At 36.2% G+C, this 21,044-nt stretch overlaps 1 long non-coding RNA gene across 2 annotated transcripts in view; it reads right to left on the reverse strand.

Annotated features, from left to right (window-relative positions):
• Positions 1–11,745: 11,745 nt before the first annotated feature.
• LOC132342587 (uncharacterized) overlaps positions 11,746–21,044 on the reverse strand; it is a 256,069-nt gene continuing 246,770 nt past the window's right edge. For both annotated transcript variants that reach the window (XR_009491010.1, XR_009491009.1), the window contains 2 exons: positions 17,942–18,057; positions 11,746–12,433 (listed from right to left, as the gene is read on the reverse strand). This is a non-coding gene — a long non-coding RNA (uncharacterized lncRNA). The remainder of the gene's footprint in view (positions 12,434–17,941; positions 18,058–21,044) is intronic.

Below are 21,044 nucleotides of genomic sequence, written 5' to 3' on the forward strand. Positions count from 1 at the left end.
TTACAATGACTGTAGATACTAGCTATTGTTTAATTTGAAGGGAAAGGCTGCCCACTCCAGTATTCTGGCCTGGAGAATTCCACGGACTATACAGTCCATGGGCTCGCAAAGAGTCGGACACAACTGAGTGACTTCACTTCACTTCAAACTCTTTTGAGGCTGACCTGATAAGAGATCTGAAAATGGTTAATAATTTATTTGGTCATAGTCAATAGTCATTCTAACAACACAGTCGTTTCCCAGTTGCAGAGGCAATGTTTACGAAATCCACCTATTTTATCTGATATTATGTAGTAACTTAGAATTGTTTTATTCAGAATTATCTTAATTTATCTTTATGGGAAGAAACAATGTTGTCTTCACTTCATCATAGAATATCATTGTTTGAGTTATCAAGCTCTTTTGTGAGTTTAATTCCATCACAATCTCAGCAATGTCTAACAATTGATAAAGTATCTGCTTTTTTTCTCTTGAAACATTAAACAAATATATATTTAATACAATATAAATTTTGAATATAATGGAACATAAATAATATAAACTTTTCTTTTGGTGCATTATACAATTTAAAAAATGGATATATTTAATAAGTACCACTGCAATATGTTTTGAATTGTAAAAGTTTATATTATGCAAGGCCCTGACATAGTAATGCTACTTAAATTTTAATCAAAAATGTATATCCTTATTTTTTATTTATTATAAGTGAACATGTTATTTAGTGTCTTGGAGACCCAAAGCCAAGAGGAGTATATTCTCAGGGGTTCAAAATATAGCATTAGACTATTATTTTACTTTGATATTTTATTTTATGGCAGTTAAAACAAATAATCTGAGGTGGTTCTCTTTTGTGATAAGGGAATATTAATTCCCAGGAGCAGATGTGAATTTCTTAGTTTCCCTGCCAGCTACAATTTGGAAAATATAGTTGCTATTTTTTTTTTTTTCACAATTTCACTTTTGGTCTTCTGACTCAGCCCTGGCTACATAGTTAGAGATGGGCCACACCTTTGATAAAATTTTGAACTGGACTGTTTCATTTAACTTTCAAGCATTGTTTTTCAATAAAACTTATTACAGTCAGTCAGTTCAGTCACTCAGTCATGTCTGACTCTTTGCAATGCCATGGACTGCAGCATACCAGGCCTCCCTGTCCATCACCAACTCCCGGAGTTTACCCAAACTCATGTCCATTGAGTCAGTGATGCCATCCAACCATCTTATCCTGTCATCCCCTTCTCCTCCTGCCCTCAATTTTTCCCAGAATTAGGGTCCTTTCAAATGAGTCAGCTCTTCGCATGAGGTGGCCAAAGTATTAGAGTTTCAGCTTCAGCATCAGTCCTACCAATGAACATCCAGGACTGATCCCCTTTAGGATGGACTGGTTGGATCTCCTTGCAGTCCAAGGGACTCTCAAGAGTCTTCTCCAACACTACAGTTCAAAAGCATCAATTCTTCGGTGCTTAGCTTTCTTTATAGTCCAACTCTCACATTCATACATTACCACAGGAAAAACCATAGCCTTGACTAGATGGACCTTTGTTGACAAAGTAATGTCTCTGCTTTTCAATATGCTATCTAGGTTTGTCATAATTTTCCTTCCAAGGAGTAAGCATCCTTTAATTTCATGGCTGCAATCACCATCTGCAGTGATTTTGGAGCCCCCCAAAATAAAGTCAGCCACTGTTTCCACTGTTTCCCATCTATTTGCCATGAAGTGATGGGACCAGATGCTATGATCTTAGTTTTCTGAATGTTGAGCTTTAAGCCAACTTTTTCACTCTCCTCTTCCACATATTACAGAGACTTACTTAAACATTTGTAAATTATGGCCAACTACAATGTTTTGGGGAAACTGCAAAGTTTATAGTAAACATTCCAGACAAAACTTCTCTCATTTCTGACACCAACTGCAAGTTTCGGGGGCAGGGTTTACAGACCTACCTTTGGGTTTAATAATTTGTTAGAAGGACTCATAGAACTTAAAACTATTACACTTGTGGTTACAGTTTATTACAAGTAAAGGATGCAAATTTAATTCAAAGTGCCTAGGGCAGAGTCCAGGAAAAGTACAAAACATGGAGGTCCTGATATCCTCAATTCACAGAGTTACAGACCTGGTACTCTCCCAGCATCAGTATATGATGCATTGTGCATTGTATATGTATACATATACATTGTATATGTATATTATCAGTATATGATGCATTGTGCATTGTATATGTATACATATACATTGTATATGTGTATTATCAGTATATGATGCATTGTGCATTGTATATGTATACATATACATTGTATATGTGTATTATCAGTATACGATGCATTGTGCATTGGATATGTATACATATACATTGTATATGTGTATTATCAGTATACGATGCATTGTGCATTGTATATGTATACATATACATTGTATATATGTATTATCAGTATATGATGCATTGTGCATTGTATATGTATACATATACATTGTATATGTGTATTATCAATATATGATGCATTGTGCATTGTATATGTATACATATACATTGTATATGTGTATTATCAGTATATGATGCATTGTGCATTGGCACATGAAGTACTGATAACCAGGGAACCTTTCTAGTCTGGTATCCAGAGTTTTCACTTACTCACACACTCACTTGTGACTTAACCTTAGTCTTCAGCTGCTTTGGAAATAGAGTTAAATCTAATATTTTTCTGTCTCTCTGGGGGCAAAACTGATACCACGTAGTCAAATGCCCCAGTCATGAAACACATTGTTAGGCTATCTTTTGGCCTAATCTCCCAGGCAAACAAAGGCACTCCAATCAGGAAGGATGGGCAATGGTCTAAAGATCATAAGGGCAAAAGCCAGAACTACCTTTGGTAAAAATAATTTTCACTACCTAACAAATAAAATATCTAGACCTAAAACAAATGCATTTAAGTCACCAAAAGTATAATGTAATGGTTTTCATTACCATTTCTCCCATACTTGACATTTCCAAAAATTTAGAGTGGGCCTTTGGCTCCCTGGTAGCTCAAAAGGTAAATTATCTGCCTGTAATTCAGGAGACCTGGGTTCAATCCCCTGGTCGGGAAGATCACCTGGAGAAGGAAGTGGCAACTCACTCCACTATTCCTGCCCAGAGAATTCCATGGATAGAGGACCCTGTGGGTTGGTATATTTGATGGGGTTATAAAGAATCAGACACGACCAAGCGACTAACTTACACCTTTTTTTGGATACATTACTACAGATTTCCTTGGTGGTTCAGAGGGTAAAGCATGTGCCTGCAATGCGGGAGATCAGGGTTTGATCCCTGGGTTGGGAAGATCCCCTGGAGAAGGAAATGGCAACCCACTCCAGTATTCTTCCCTTGAGAATCCCATGGATGGAGAAGCCTGGTAGGCTACAGTCCATGGGGTCACAAAGAGTCAGGCACAACTAAGCAACTTCACTTTCACTTTCTTTCACTATGAACAAAGCTATGACAAGTCTAGACAGTGTATTAAAAAGCAAAGACATCACTTTGCCAACAAAGATCTTTATAGTCAAAGTCATGGTTTTTCCAGTTGTCATGTATGGATGTGAAAGTGAAGTCACTCAATCCTATCCAACTCTTTCCGACCCTGTGGACTATAATCTACCAGGTTCCTCCATCCATGGAATTCTCTAAGCAAGAATACTGGAGTGGGTTTCCATTTCCTTCTCCAGGGGATCTTCATGATCCAGGGATCGAATCCCGGACTCCCTCATTGCAAGCAGACGCTTTATCCTCTGAACCACCAGGGAAGTCTTATACAGATGTGAAAATTGGATCATATAGAAGGCTGAGTGCCAAAGAATTGATGCTTTTGAACTGTGGTGCTGGAGAAGACTCTTGAGAGTCCCTTGGACAGCAAGGAGATCCAACCAGTCAATCATAAAGGAAATCAACCCTGGTTTTTAATTGAAAGGACCGATGCTAAAGCTCCAATACTTTGGCCACCTGATGTGAAGAGCCAATTCATCGGAAAAGACCATGGTGCTCAAAAAGATTGAGAGCAGAAGGAGAAGGGGGCGACAGAGATGAGATGGTTGGATGGCATCACTGACTCAAGGGACATGAATTTGTGCAAACTCTGGGAGATGGTGAAGGACAGGGAATCCTGGCTTCTCTGCTGGCCATGGGGTCACAAAGAGTCCACACGACTTAGCAACTGAATAACAACAAAGAGTAAAACCATGATATAATTGAAGGAAATAGCCTTGCATACTATTGAGACAATTCACTACAGATCTAGATGGTCCTACTTTTGCATCTCAGCTCAGTTTTTAAAAGTTTGTAAAAGAATATGCTTCCATCCCCTGTTTCCAGAATCAGCCCTTAGTTTAAAGGGAAATTCTCATGAGTGCATCTCTCAAATCTTACTTCATGACAATACTTTACCAAACAGGTTTTATTTACAAGGTAGCAAAGGAAAGAGCAGAGAACATAAAACAAACTTGTCTTTTTCAATTCTTTTCCTTTCTTCTTTCAGAATTTTTCCTTTCTCCATCAGAACTTCCATTTTTATTATATTAACTCAAATTAAGTAACTAGTGAATAAATCTTGTAAATATTCATCATTCCAAACTAAATTCATAATCAGTAAGTGAGTAAATAAATAGCAAACAAACCTGAGTTTATAAAATAAAGGTACATCATCTCAAACAAGTAAAGACTCTTTTTTTTTTTTTTTTAGACATTTTTCTTTATTACCTAAATTTTCTGTTGTTTTCTAAATTTCTTGCTAATCCTATGCCCATTACAACTGTATACGAAATTCATGTGGATACCTAATATTTTGCATTAACAGATTTTTCTTTTTTTTTTTCTTTTTTTATTTTTTTTTTAAATTTTATTTTATTTTTAAACTTTACATAATTGTATTAGTTTTGCCAAATATTAAAATGAATCCACCACAGGTATACCTGAGTTCCCCATCCTGAACCCTCCTCCCTCCTCCCTCCCCATACCATCCCTCTGGGTCGTCCCAGTGCACTAGCCCCAAGCATCCAGTATCGTGCATCGAACCTGGACTGGCAACTCGTTTCTTACATGATATTTTACATGTTACAATGTCATTCTCCCAAATCTTCCCACCCTCTCCCTCTCCCACAGAGTCCATAAGACTGTTCTATACATCAGTGTCTCTTTTGCTGTCTCGTACACAGGGTTATTGTTACCATCTTTCTAAATTCCATATATATGCGTTAGAATACTGTATTTATGTTTTTCCTTCTGGCTTACTTCACTCTGTATAATAGGCTCCAGTTTCATCCACCTCATTAGAACTGATTCAAATGTATTCTTTTTAATGGCTGAGTAATACTCCATTGTGTATATGTACCACAGCTTTCTTATCCATTCATCTGCTGATGGACATCTAGGTTGCTTCCATGTCTTGGCTATTATAAACAGTGCTGCGATGAACATTGGGGTACACGTGTCTCTTTCCCTTCTGGTTTCCTCAGTGTGTATGCCCAGCAGTGGGGTTGCTGGATCATAAGGCAGTTCTATTTCCAGTTTTTTAAGGAATCTCCACACTGTTCTCCATAGTGGCTGTACTAGTTTGCATTCCCACCAACAGTGTAAGAGGGTTCCCTTTTCTCCACACCCTCTCCAGCATTTATTATTTGTAGACTTTTGGATCGCAGCCATTCTGACTGGTGTGAAATGGTACCTCATAGTGGTTTTGATTTGCATTTCTCTGATAATGAGTGATGTTGAGCATCTTTTCATGTGTTTGTTAGCCATCTGTATGTCTTTTTTGGAGAAATGTCTATTTAGTTCTTTGGCCCATTTTTTGATTGGGTCGTTTATTTTTCTGGAGTTGAGCTGTAGGAGTTGCTTGTATATTTTTGAGATTAGTTGTTTGTCGGTTGCTTCATTTGCTATTATTTTCTCCCATTCTGAAGGCTGTCTTTTCACCTTGCTAATAGTTTCCTTTGATGTGCAGAAGCTTTTAAGGTTAATTAGGTCCCATTTGTTTATTTTTGTTTTTATTTCCAATATTCTGGGAGGTGGGTCATAGAGGATCCTGCTGTGATGTATGTCAGAGAGTGTTTTGCCTATGTTCTCCTCTAGGAGTTTTATAGTTTCTGGTCTTACGTTTAGATCTTTAATCCATTTTGAGTTTATTTTTGTGTATGGTGTTAGAAAGTGGTCCAGTTTCATTCTTTTACAAGTGGTTGACCAGATTTCCCAGCACCACTTGTTAAAGAGATTGTCTTTAATCCATTGTATATTCTTGCCTCCTTTGTCGAAGATAAGGTGTCCATATGTGCGTGGATTTATCTCTGGGCTTTCTATTTTATTCCATTGATCAATATTTCTGTCTTTGTGCCAGTACCATACTGTCTTGATAACTGTGGCTTTGTAATAGAGCCTGAAGTCAGGTAGGTTGATTCCTCCAGTTCCATTCTTCTTTCTCAAGATCGCTTTGGCTATTCGGGGTTTTTTGTATTTCCATACAAATTGTGAAATTATTTGTTCTAGCTCTGTGAAGAATACTGTTGGTAGCTTGATAGGGATTGCATTGAATCTATAAATTGCTTTGGGTAGTATACTCATTTTCACTATATTGATTCTTCCAATCCATGAACATGGTATATTTCTCCATCTATTAGTGTCCTCTTTGATTTCTTTCACCAGTGTTTTATAGTTTTCTATATATAGGTCTTTAGTTTCTTTAGGTAGATATATTCCTAAGTATTTTATTCTTTCTGTTGCAATGGTGAATGGAATTGTTTCCTTAATTTCTCTTTCTGTTTTCTCATTATTAGTGTATAGGAATGCAAGGGATTTCTGTGTGTTGATTTTATATCCTGCAACTTTACTGTAGTCATTGATTATTTCTAGTAATTTTCTGGTGGACTCTTTAGGGTTTTCTATGTAGAGGATCATGTCATCTGCAAATAGTGAGAGTTTTACTTCTTCTTTTCCAATTTGGATTCCTTTGATTTCTTTTTCTGCTCTGATTGCTGTGGCCAAAACTTCCAAAACTATGTTGAATAGTAATGGTGAAAGTGGGCACCCTTGTCTTGTTCCTGACTTTAGAGGAAATGCTTTCAATTTTTCACCATTGAGGATAATGTTTGCAGTGGGTTTGTCATATATAGCTTTTATTATGTTGAGGTATGTTCCTTCTATTCCTGCTTTCTGGAGAGTTTTTATCATAAATGGATGTTGAATTTTGTCAAAGGCTTTCTCTGCATCTATTGAGATAATCATATGGTTTTTATTTTTCAATTTGTTAATGTGGTGTATTACATTGATTGATTTGCGGATATTGAAGAATCCTTGCATCCCTGGGATAAAGCCCACTTGATCATGGTGTATGATCTTTTTAATGTGTTGTTGGATTCTGATTGCTAGAATTTTGTTAAGGATTTTTGCATCTATGTTCATCAGTGATATTGGCCTGTAGTTTTCTTTTTTTGTGGGATCTTTGTCAGGTTTTGGTATTAGGGTGATGGTGGCCTCATAGAATGAGTTTGGAAGTTTACCTTCCTCTGCAATTTTCTGGAAGAGTTTGAGCAGGATAGGTGTTAGCTCTTCTCTAAATTTTTGGTAGAATTCAGCTGTGAAGCCATCTGGACCGGGGCTTTTGTTTGCTGGAAGATTTTTGATTACAGTTTCAATTTCCGTGCTTGTGATGGGTCTGTTAAGATTTTCTATTTCTTCCTGGTCCAGTTTTGGAAAGTTGTACTTTTCTAAGAATTTGTCCATTTCTTCCACGTTGTCCATTTTATTGGCATATAATTGTTGATAGTACTCTCTTATGATCCTTTGTATTTCTGTGTTGTCTGTTGTGATCTCTCCTTTTTCGTTTCTAATTTTGTTGATTTGATTTTTCTCCCTTTGTTTCTTGATGAGTCTGGCTAATGGTTTGTCAATTTTATTTATCCTTTCAAAGAACCAGCTTTTGGTTTTGTTGATTTTTGCTATGGTCTCTTTTGTTTCTTTTGCATTTATTTCTGCTCTAATTTTTAAGATTTCTTTCCTTCTACTAACCCTGGGGTTCTTCATTTCTTCCTTTTCTAGTTGCTTTAGGTGTAGAGTTAGGTTATTTATTTGACTTTTTTCTTGTTTCTTGAGGTGTGCCTGTATTGCTATGAACTTTCCCCTTAGGACTGCTTTTACCGTGTCCCACAGGTTTTGGGTTGTTGTGTTTTCATTTTCATTCGTTTCTATGCAAATTTTGATTTCTTTTTTGATTTCTTCTGTGATTTGTTGGTTATTCAGCAGCGTGTTGTTCAGCCTCCATATGTTGGAATTTTTAATAGTTTTTCTCCTGTAATTGAGATCTAATCTTACTGCATTGTGGTCAGAAAAAATGCTTGGAATGATTTCTATCTTTTTGAATTTACCAAGGCTAGCTTTATGGCCCAGGATGTGATCTATCCTGGAGAAGGTTCCATGTGTGCTTGAGAAAAAGGTGAAATTCATTGTTTTGGGATGAAATGACCTATAGATATCAATTAGGTCTAACTGGTCTATTGTATCGTTTAAAGTTTGTGTTTCCTTGTTAATTTTCTGTTTAGTTGATCTATCCATAGGTGTAAGTGGGGTATTAAAGTCTCCCACTATTATTGTGTTATTGTTAATTTCTCCTTTCATACTTGTTAGCATTTGTCTTACATATTGTGGTGCTCCCGTGTTGGGTGCATATATATTTATAATTGTTATATCTTCTTCTTGGATTGATCCTTTGATCATTATGTAGTGACCTTCTTTGTCTCTTTTCACAGCCTTTGTTTTAAAGTCTATTTTATCTGATATGAGTATTGCTACTCCTGCTTTCTTTTGGTCCCTATTTGCATGGAAAATCTTTTTCCAGCCCTTCACTTTCAGTCTGTATGTGTCCCCTGTTTTGAGGTTGGTCTCTTGTAGACATCATATGTAGGGGTCTTGTTTTTGTATCCATTCAGCCAGTCTTTGTCTTTTGGTTGGGGCATTCAACCCATTTACGTTTAAGGTAATTACTGATAAGTATGTTCCCGTTGCCATTTACTTTATTGTTTTGGGTTCGAGTTTATACACCGTTTTTGTGTTTCCTGTCTAGAGAATATCCTTTAGTATTTGTTGGAGAGCTGGTTTGGTGGTGCAGAATTCTCTCAGCTTTTGCTTGTCTGAAAAGCTTTTGATTTCTCCTTCATACTTGAATGAGATCCTTGCTGGGTACAATAATCTGGGCTGTAGGTTATTTTCTTTCATCATTTTAAGTATGTCTTGCCATTCCCTCCTGGCTTGAAGAGTTTCTATTGAAAGATCAGCTGTTATCCTTATGGGAATTCCCTTGTGTGTTATTTGTTGTTTTTCCCTTGCTGCTTTTAATATTTGTTCTTTGTGTTTGATCTTTGTTAATTTGATTAATATGTGTCTTGGGGTGTTTCTCCTTGGGTTTATCCTGTTTGGTACTCTCTGGGTTTCTTGGACTTGGGTGATTATTTCCTTCCCCATTTTAGGGAAGTTTTCCACTATTATCTCCTCAAGTATTTTCTCATGGTCTTTCTTTTTGTCTTCTTCTTCTGGAACCCCTATGATTCGAATGTTGTAGCGTTTAATATTGTCCTGGAGGTCTCTGAGATTGTCCTCATTTCTTTTAATTCGTTTTTCTTTTATCCTCTCTGATTCATTTATTTCTACCATTCTATCTTCTAATTCACTAATCCTGTCTTCTGCCTCTGTTATTCTACTATTTGTTGCCTCCAGAGTGTTTTTAATTTCACTTATTGCATTATTCATTATATCTTGACTCTTTTTTATTTCTTCTAGGTCCTTGTTAAACCTTTCTTGCATCTTCTCAATCCTTGTCTCCAGGCTATTTATCTGTGATTCCATTTTAGTTTCAAGATTTTGGATCAATTTCACTATCATTATTCGGAATTCTTTATCAGGTAGAATCCCTATCTCTTCCTCTTTTGTTTGGTTTGGTGGGCATTTATCCTGTTCCTTTATCTGCTGAGTATTCCTCTGTCTCTTCATCTTGTTTAAATTGCTGAGTTTGGGGTGTCCTTTCTGTATTCTGGCAGTTTGTGGAGTTCTCTTTATTGTGGTGTTTCCTCGCTGTGTGTGGGTTTGTACAGGTGGCTTGTCAAGGTTTCCTGGTTAGGGAAGCTTGTGTCGGTGTTCTGGTGGGTGGAGCTGTATTTCTTCTCTCTGGAGTGCAATGAAATGTCCAGTAATGAGTTATGAGATGTCTATAGTTTTGGGGTGACTTTGGGCAGCCTGTATCTTGAAGCTCAGGGCTGTGTTCCTTTGTTGCTGGAGAATTTGCTTGGTATGTCTTGCCCTGGAACTTATTGGCCCTTGTGTGGTGCTTGGTTTCAGTGTCGGTATGGAGGCATTTGATGAGCTCCTGTCAATGAATGTTCCTTGGAGTCAGGAGTTCCCTGGAGTCAGGGTTTGGACTTAAGTCTCCTGCTTCCGCTTATCGGTCTTATTTTTACAGTAGTTTCAAAACTTCTCCTTCTATACAGCACCATTGATAAAACATCTACATTAAAGATGATAAGTTTCTCTACAGTGAGGGTCACTCAGAGAGGTTCACAGGGTTACATGGAGAAGAGAAGAGGGAGGAGGGAGTTAGAGGTGACCCAAATGAGATGAGGTGAATCAATAGTGGAGAGAGTGGGCTAGCCAGTAGTCACTTCCTTATGTGCACTCCACAACTGGACCACTCAGAGATGTTCACGGGGTTATACAGAGAAGAGAAGAAGGAGGAAGGTAACAGAGGTGGCCAGAAGGATAAAAGGGGGGAATGAAAAGGAGGGAGACAGATCCAGCCAGTAATCAGTTCCCTAAGTGTTCTCCACCGTCTGGAACACACAGAAATTCACAGAGTTGGGTAGAGTAGAGAGGGGTTAGGGAGGAGACACAGGCGACCTGGTGGAGAAAAAGGAGGGTCCAAAGGGAGAGAGAGCAGTCAAGCCAGTAATCTCACTCCCTAGTGAAAAATGGGTCCTGAAGATTGGGTCCTTAAAGGTACAAAATTGGTAACAAATACATAAAAGCAAAAATTAAAAATCTAGAGTAGAGTTTGGAATTTCAAAAATACGATGTTAAAGAAAAGAAGAAGGAAAAGAAAGAGAGAAAGAACGAACAAACGAAAACAAACAAGGTCGCGAAAATTATAAAGAAAGTACAGGTACAAAATTGATAACTAATACCAGAAAGCGAAAATTAAAAATCTAGAGTAGAGTTTGGAATTTCAAAAATACGATGTTAAAGAAAAGAAGAAGGAAAAGAAAGAGAGAAAAAACGAACAAACAAAAACAAACAAGGTCGCGAAAATTATAAAGAAAGTACAGGTACAAAATTGATAACTAATACCAGAAAGCAAAAATTAAAAATGTAGAGTAGAGTTTGGAATTTCAAAAATACAATGTTAAAAAAAAAAAAAAAAAAGAAGAAGAAAAATAAAGAGAGAAAACAAACAAACAAATACGAACAATGTCACAAAAATTATAAAGAAAATACAGGTACAAAATTGATATCAAATACCAAAAAGCATAAATTAAAAATCTAGAGTAAAGTTTGGAATTTCAGATATACAATGTTATATAAAAGAAGAAGAGAAAGAAACAGAGAAGAAGAAAAAAAAAAAAAAAGTCACAGAAATTATATAAAAAAAAAACTATAGGTACAAAATTGATAACATATACCAAAAAGCGAAAATTAAAAATCTAGAGTAGAGTTTGGGATTTCAAAAATACAATGTTAGAGAAAAGAAGAAAAAAACAAAAACAAACAAACAAAAAAAACAAGGTCAAAAAATTATAAAATATATATATATGAAGTTTGCTGAAGAAGAAAAAAAATAGGGTCTTTTTTTTTTTTTTTGCAAAGTAATAGGTTATAAAAGTGAAAATTAAAGGAACAATAGAGGACTTAAAATTTTTTTTTTTTAATTAAAAAAAAAAAAAGAAAGAATGATCGTAAAAATAATAAAAATATATCTAGGACTTTTTTTTTTTTTTTTTTTGGGTGTTGTGGGTTCAGTTCATTTTTGGCTAGTTCCTTGGTCAGATTTATATTTCTCAAGATCTATAGGCCCCTTCCTATGTAGTCCGTAGTAACCACAGGGTTTTGATCTATTGCCTGTAGCTTCCAAGGCGTTTCCCTCTGTTATATCTTCTTCTGTTTGCTAGTCTCTTCAGTATCTGGTTTCCGCCCTGACTCAAAGGGCACGGTGGAGGACACTTTTTTTTTTTTTTTTTTAGGCTTACTTGTTCAGTCGCGCTCCTTTCGAAGAGTTGGGTTGCTTTTCTGGGTGCCTGATGTCCTCTGCCGGCATTCAGAAGTTGTTTTGTGGAATTTACTCGATGTTTAAATGCTCTTTTGATGAATTTGTGGGGGAGAAAGTGTTCTCCCCGTCCTACTCCTCCGCCATCTTGGCTCCTCCCCAAGAAAAGACTCTTAAAAGAAAAGACAGATAAATGAGTTTACAGAAATTTGGAGATTATTAATTTTAATTATACACAAGAAGATATACAAAAATGATAAAGTACCAAAAGATGCTGAGCTTCACAAATAAGTAAAGAAACACAAGCTATACTGAAAAAAAAATTTTTTTTTTAAAAAACAGGTTTCTAAGAATACACAATCTTGAATATAGTTATTGAGAAGAGATGTTACCACTGTCTTCTGATGTATCCCCACAGATTAACATGTTATTTTGCATATAATAGACATAATAAATATTCATTAATGAATGAATGCATTTCAGAGTATAAATCTGGAATGGATACATTTTGTTTCTGATTAAAATTAATTATAAAATTTGATCTTTTACCAAATAGGCTATATTATTGACATTTTTTATGAAATTTGAGAAGCTCACCCTGGATGCATTTCTAAATGCACAACCAATCCAGTTCTATGTGGAGAAAGTAGATTTTAGTAAATGTCCACATATAATTAATGTAGTTAAGCGACCAGAGCAGTGAAGATACTTTCAAAACCTTCATGTTATGAATCTTTGTATATATGCATATACATGTATATATATAGCTATATGGAGAAGGCAATGGCAACCCACTCCAGTACTCTTGCCTGGAAAATCCCATGGACGGAGGAGCTTGGTAGGCTGCAGTCCATGGGGTCACTAAGAGTCGGGCACGACTGAACGACTTCACTTTCACTTTTCACTTTCAGGCATTGGAGAAGGAAATGGCAGCCCGCACCAGTATTCTTGCCTGGAGAATCCCAGGGACAGAGGAGCCTAGTGGGCTGCCATCTATGGGGTCGCACAGAGTTGGATACGACTGAAGCGACTTAGCAGCAGCAGCAGCATATAGCTATATAATTATATAATACTTTAGTGCTGTTTTATGATCCTCATACTAGGGTAAAATACATAGTATATGTTGATTATGCAAATATTGTGAAAAAATATTTAAAAACTTGCTAAGAAGCATTGAGTGATATAGCCAATGCTATAACACATAATAAATAATGGAACTGGAAATATAACTCTGTCTTCTTCACTCAGCCCATTACTTGTCTTTCACAGTTCTAGAAATTTTTTCTTGCTAGTTACAGAAAATTATACTATAGTAAAATAAATAAATATTATAATACAACAATTAGACATAAAACTGTTTTAATGTATATATTTCTAAATGTTTTTCATCTAGTACTTTCTAACTGTAAATGTCTAATATATATATATATGTATATAATATATATACAATATAATACACAAGACTAAAAAAGGGAAAATCACCCATGCTGATGGTTATCCCCTTTCTCTTTAGTAGGTTATTGCTTTTATAATTTAGTTCTTTTTCACAATCAGCCTTTCAGAGTAGCAGCCCATCAGTGTCTTACTCCACTCCCTAATATTGCCATGCTTTTTTAAAAAATAGACTTTATGCTTTAAAGCAATTTTGGGTCCACAGCAAAACTGAGCAGAAGGCACAGAGATTTCTCATGTAAGTTTGACCCCACATAAGCTTAGCCCCACAATGGCACATTTGTTGTGCTCCATGATCCTACACTGATTGATATATTGTCACCCCAAAGCCACAGTTTACAGTATGGTTCACTCTTGGTGGACAAATATCATTACACATTTTGTAGGTCTGCACAAACGTATAATGATATGTCACCATTTTAGTATCCTACAATATCCTGTAGAGTTTTTTTGCTGCCCTAAAAATCCTCTGTACCCTACCTATTCACTTCTCCCCTCCCAATTCTTGACAATCAATTATTTTTTACTGCCATTTCCAGAATATCATAATTTGGAATTACACAGTATTCACCTGTGAAAGATAGGCTTCTTTTATTTAGTAATATGCGTTTAAATTTTCTCCATGATTTTTCATTGCTAGATAGCTCTTTTTAGTGCTTAATAATATACCAATCGTGTTTCTTTGTATAATAGTTCTTTCAGTCTCAGCAAGGCTTTCTAGTCTTTATGTTTTCAGTTATACATTACCAAATAATTTTAACCAAAATGAAAATAATAAATGATAGAGAATTGTTGTCCTATCTCAACTTTAAAAAAGAATGGACTTAACAGTTTGAAAATTATTATTTATTTAAGCTTTAGTCAAATAGCTAAACCAATTTGGTTCAAACATTTCTGTTGTAGAATATTGTATTCTTCCAAGTTCCCCTCACTGCTCTCCTAATCATTTGAACTTCAGAATACCTAAAGACTACAGTTCTAACAAGCATGAAGGTTATATTTGACTTTCTTGATCTAATTAGATTCACTTCATTAAGTTCAGTCCCTCAGTTGTGTCTGACTCTTTGTGACGCCCATAGAGTGCAGCATGCCAGGCATCCCTGTCCATCACCAACTCCTGGAGCTTGCTCAAACTCATGTCCATCAAGTCGGTGATGCTCTCCAACCATCTCATCCTCTGTCCTCCCCTTCTCCTTCTGCCTTCAATCTTTCCAAGCATCAGGGTCTTTTCCAATAAGTCAGTTCTTTGCATTAGGTTGGCAAAGTATTGGAGCTTCAGCTTCAGCATCAGTCCTTCCAGTGAATATTCAGGACTGATTTCCTTTAGGATCTACTGGTTTGATCTTCTTGCAGTACAAGAGATTCTCAAGAATCTTCTCCAACACCACAGTTTGAAAGCATAAGTTCTTTGGCACTCAGCTTTCTTTATGGCCCAACTTTCACATCCATACATGACTACTGGAAAAATCAAAGCTTTGGCTACACAGACCTTTGTTGGCAATGTAACGTCTCTGCTTTTTAATATGTTGTCTAGGTTAGTCATAGTTTTTTTTTTTTCCTAAGGAGCAAGTGTCTTTTAATTTCATGGCTGCAGTCACCATCTGCAGTGATTTTGGAGCCCCCCAAAAATACAGTCTGTCACTGGTTCCACTGTTTCCCCATCTATATGCCATGAAGTGATGGGACTGGATGCCATGATCTTAGCTTTTTGAATGCTGAGTTTTCAGCCAGCTTTTTCACTCTCCTCTTTCATTTTCATCAAGAGGCTCTTCAGTTCCTCTTTGCTTCCTGCCATTAGGGTGGTGTCATCTGTATATCTGTGGTTATTGATATTTCTCCCGGCAATCTTGATTCCAGCTTGTGCTTTATCCAGCCCGGCATTTCACATGATGTACTCTGCATATAAGTTAAATAACCAGGGTGAGCATATATAGCCTTGACTTACTCCTTTCCTAATTTGAAACTAGTCCATTGTTCCATGTCTGGTTCTAACTATTGCTTATTGATCTGCATACAGATTTCTCAGGAGAGAGGTGAGGTGGTCTAGTATTCCCATGTCTTTAAGAATTTTCCACAGTTGATTGTGATGCACACAGTCAAAGGCTTTGGCATAGTCAATAAAGCAGAAATAGATGTTTTTCCGCAACTCTCTTGCTTTTTCTGTGATCCAGCAGATGTTGGCAATTTGATTTCTGGTTTCTCTGCCTTTTCTAAATCCAGTTTCAACATCTGGAAGTTCTCAGTTCACATACTGTTAAACCCTCACTTGGTGAATTTTGTTTGCTAGCGTGTCAGATGAGTGCAATTGTGTGGTAGTTTGGAAATTCCTTGACATTGCCTTTCTTTGGGATTGGAATGAAAATCAATCTTTTCCAGTCATGTGACTGGAAAGGTTTCCAAATTTGCTGGCATATTGAGTGCAGCATTTCAACAGCATCATCTTCTAGGACTTGAAATAGCTCAGCTGGAATTCCATCACCTCCATTAGCTTTGTGCATAGTGATGCTTCCTAAGGCCCACTTGACTTCAGACTCTAGGATGAGTAATTACACCATTGTGGTTATCTGGGTCATTAAGATTTTTTTTTTTGTATAATTCTTCTGTGTATTCTTGCCACCTCTTCTTAATCTTTTGCTTCTGTTAGGTCCATAATGTTTCTGTCCTTTATTGTGCCCATCTTTGCATGAAATGTTACCTTACTGCCGCTACTGCTGCTAAGTTGCTTCAGTCGTGTCCGACTCTGCGCGACCCCATAGATGGCAGTCCACCAGGCTCTGCCATCCCTGGGATTCTCCAGGCAAGAATACTGGAGTGGGTTGCCATTTCCTTCTCCAATAAGCCTTGGTATCTCTAATTTTTTAAAGAGACCTCTCATCAGATTAATCAGATTAGATAGCCTTGATTTATCAGTAGACACATGTGGATGCTTATTTCTGTCTGTGCTCTTTACCTACTTATAACTAGCCAAATACATTATTATCATCATCATGCTATTATTAGTATTATAACTATTTCTGTAATTTTATAGTAATCATCATTATTTTGTTTCCTATAAGGTCAATCAAACATACAAGCTGGCATATATTATTTTAGACTTTAAAAATTAGAATCATAATATACATATCCCCAAATAATATTTTAGAAGAATAAAAATTGCTTGATTTTTTTAATCAAAAATTTAGATTTTTTTTAAATCAAAAAAAATTTTTAATCAAAAATCAAAAAATAGATTTTTAAATCTATTTTTTAAATAACATGCAATCCTATTTCAACTTTTGACCCAATATGATACATTTGACAAATAATTTCTGCATATTATTTCTGAAGAATAAACACTATTTTTCTGGGTAAAATTTCAATTAGTGTTTATGACTTAATAACACTGTTAAAAAAGAAATTTTAGGAATTCTAAAAACAGCATTACATTTTTCTGTCTTTTTATTAAATTTCATTTGCAGGTGTATATTATGAAATAAATATATTAATATAATATTTTAAATGTATTGTTTGATCAGTCTAAATCAATCAAACACATTTAGTAGAATCCTTGAATAGTCATATATTCACCAGAGAAGATAAATAATCATTAAGAAAATATTAAGAAATTATTCAACCACATTTTGTAAAATAAAGTATTCTTGTTCTAACTTTCAAAAATAAAGTTAGCTCCTACTACTTAAATTCTCTGTTGAACTCAGGCACAAAGACTTGAAAGATACAAAATATGTTACATGTCTGTGGAAAGACATACAAGGATTCTGTTTTTTCTTCAAGTCTAGCCAGAAAGTTGTTGAATATATTTATTTCTATAATGTGATTATATTGATAATGTAGTCTGCTTTATGTTACACCAACACTGTTTTTCACTTCAAGATGTTCTGGATTAATTCAACCTTTATTGATTTTATATACTTTGAACATCTCTCTCTCTCTCCCCCCTTCCTCCTCTGACTACCTTCCTCTCTCTCTCTCTCTCTCTCTCTCTCTCTCGAACTACATCTGTGTATTCAGATACACATATATACAAAGTAATACATTGATTTTCTTTTCTCTTCTCAACATATCTACCATAACCATATAACATAATAAAAATTTGGTGAAGAAAAGAACGTGAGCAAATTCATTAAAGATATTAGTGGAAGAACCTCTGCAATATAATTATCCTCTGGCTTGTGTTTTTCCCACTGCAGAGTATAGGATTTGATTATATCACACATGTGCCTCCTACCTGTTTCACTGGGGCTCCTTCTTTATGTCTTACAGTTGTAGAACATCTTTCTCATAGGTTCAGTCTTTTTCATGTGGTTGTTCTGCAGACAGTTGTCTCTTCAACAGATAGTGGTGCTGGGAAAAACCAAAGAGAGACATGTAAAAGAATGATCAGAACATTCTTAAACAACACATAAAAAATAAACTCAAAATGGATTAAAGACATAAATGGAAGTCAGGATACTATAAAACTCCTAGCAGAAAACATAGGCAGGACCCTCTTTGACACAAATTGAAGCAATAGTTTTTTGGACTAGCCTCCTAAGGGAAAGGAAATGAAAGTAAAAATAAACAAATAGGAGCTAATTAAACTTAAAAGCTTTTACACAGCAGAGGAAACCACCAACAAAATCAAAGACAATCTAGTGAATAGGAGAAGAGATTTGCAAATAATGTGATCAACAAAGGATTAACATTCAACATATATGGGCTTCCCAGGAGGTGCTAGAGGTAAAGAACCCCCTGCTAATGCAGGAGATGTAAAAGGCTCAGGTTGGATCCCTGGGTTGGGGAGATCCCATGTAGGAGCAAATGGCAACCCACTCCAGTATTCTTGCCTGGAGAATCCCATGGACAGAGAAGCCTAGGGGGGGCCACACTCCACAACGTCACAGAGATACGACTGAAGTGATTTAGCATGCACACACACACACACACACATCCAATATAGATAAATAGCTCATACCACTCAAACATCAAAAAAGTGAACAACCCAATTAAAAAGTTAGTAGAAGAACTATTAGTTTCCAAAGAGAACATGCAGATGGCCAATAGGCACATGAGAGGATGCTCAACATTGCTAATCATCAGGGAATTGCAAATCAAAACCACAATGTGATATTATCTCATATCTGTCAGAAATGCTATCATTAAAAAGAACATAAATGACAAATATTGGCAAATATGTGAAGAAAAGAGAATGCTGGTAAACTATCTGTAAAAGTATAAAGTGGTGCAATCACTGTGGAAACCAGTATGGAGGTTTCTCAAAAAAAATAGACATAGAACTACCATATGACCCAACAATTTCATTGCTGGGTATATACCTGAGTGGGGGGGACACTAATTCAAAAAGTTACATACACTTTAGTGTTTATAGCAGCATCATTCATAATTTCAAAAATAATGGAAGCCACTTAAATGTCCATCAACAGATGAATGAATAAAGAAGATGTGATATAAATACACAATGGAATACTACTCAGGCTGAAAAAGAATGTAATTTTTCCATTTGCAACAACATGGATGGACTTCGAGGGGATTATACTAAGTGCAATGTGAGAAAAAGATGAACACTGTATGATATAATTAATACGTGGAATTAAAACACAACACGCTAGTGATTATAACAAAGAAGCAGACTTGTAGATATAGAGAACAGGCCAGTGTTTACCAATGGGGAGGAGAGAGAGGGGCTATAGAGAAGTGAGAGAGGGTAAGATTAAAGCTATTTGATGTAAGATACATTCAAGGATGTACAATAGGGAGAATTTAGTCAATATTTTATAATAACTATAAATGGAAAGTAAGTATTAAAATAACATAAAAATAAAATACCAGTCCATCCTAAAGGAAATCATTCCTGAATGTTCACTGCAAGGGCTGATGCTGAAGCTGAAGCTCCAATAATTTGCCCACCTGATGCAAAGAACTGACTCAGTGGAAGAGACCTGACGCTGGTAAAGATTGAAGGCAAGAGGAGAAGGGGACAATAAAGGATGAGATGGTTGGATGGCATCACTGACTCCATGGACATGAGTTTGAGCAAGCTCTGGGAGTTGGTGATGGACAGGGAAATCTGGCATGCTTCATTCCATGGGATTGTAAAGAGTTGGACACGACGGAGTGACTGAACTGAACTGAAATATTGTGTTTATTTAACTAAGAATAAAATGAAAACAGATGCTGTTTGATAGAGCACTTGAAGAGAGATGCAGTCATCTATTGGAAACAAAATTAATCTGTAGATAAAAAATTTGGGAATGAATTGTTCATAACAACTTATTGATGACAATTATTTAAAATTTATGATTTAAGACCAATGCATGCTTATCTTTTGTGCTATAAAATTTTAATAACCAATACTTTTGTTTTATTTAAATAAAACTTCCACGAAAGGTAAAAATATTCCCCTAAAAACTATCCAGTCATTTCACACAAAGCTACAGTTTGCTGCTGCTGCTAAGTCGCTTCAGTCGTGTCCGACTCTGTGCGACCCCATAGACGGCAGCCCACCAGGCTCCCCTGTCCCTGGGATTCTCCAGGCAAGAACACTGGAGTGGATTGCCATTGCCTTCTCCAATGCATGAAAGTGAAAAGAGAAAGTGAAGTCGCTCAGTCATGTCCGACTCTTTGCGACCCCGTGGACTGCAGCCTACCAGGCTCCTCTGTCCATGGGATTTTCCAGGCAAGAGTACTGGAGTGGGGTGCCATCGCCTTCTCCGAAGCTACAATTTAACTATTCCACAGGAATGGGAAAATAAATATTGTCTGCTATAATTTTTAGAGTATTAGAACTTTATTTGGAGAAGGCAATGGCACCCCACTCCAGTACTCTTGCCTGGAAAATCCCATGGACGGAAGAGCCTGGTGGGTTGCAATCCGTGGGGTTGCAAAGAGTCGGACACGACTGAGTGACTTCACTTTTACTTTTCACTTTCATGCATTGGAGAAGGAAATGGCAACCCACTCCAGTGTTCTTGCCTGGAGAATCCCAGGGACAGGGGAGCCTGGTGGGCTGCTGTCTATGGGGTCTCACAGAGTCAGACACGACTGAAGTGACTTAGCAGCAGAACTTTATTGGTTTAAGCACAGAAAAATTTAATGAATATATTAAACTTTAGTTTGTTAAATTTTCTAAATGATACTAGTATTTTCTTTTACAATTCTGAACCATAAAGGAAAAAATTAAAATGGTTACTTATTATTTTGTATTGATGTATTATGTTCTCAAATTGTTAATAAGGTATAATGAGGATTTATTTATGTTTTGAAATAGTCCAAGATGAGATGAACAAAATCCTAAAAGGAATTATAAACACAAAGGCAGTGTTTACATATGG

This window comes from Bos taurus, chromosome 17 (genome assembly GCF_002263795.3).
Source record: "Bos taurus isolate L1 Dominette 01449 registration number 42190680 breed Hereford chromosome 17, ARS-UCD2.0, whole genome shotgun sequence".
Classification (NCBI taxonomy): domain Eukaryota; kingdom Metazoa; phylum Chordata; class Mammalia; order Artiodactyla; family Bovidae; genus Bos; species Bos taurus.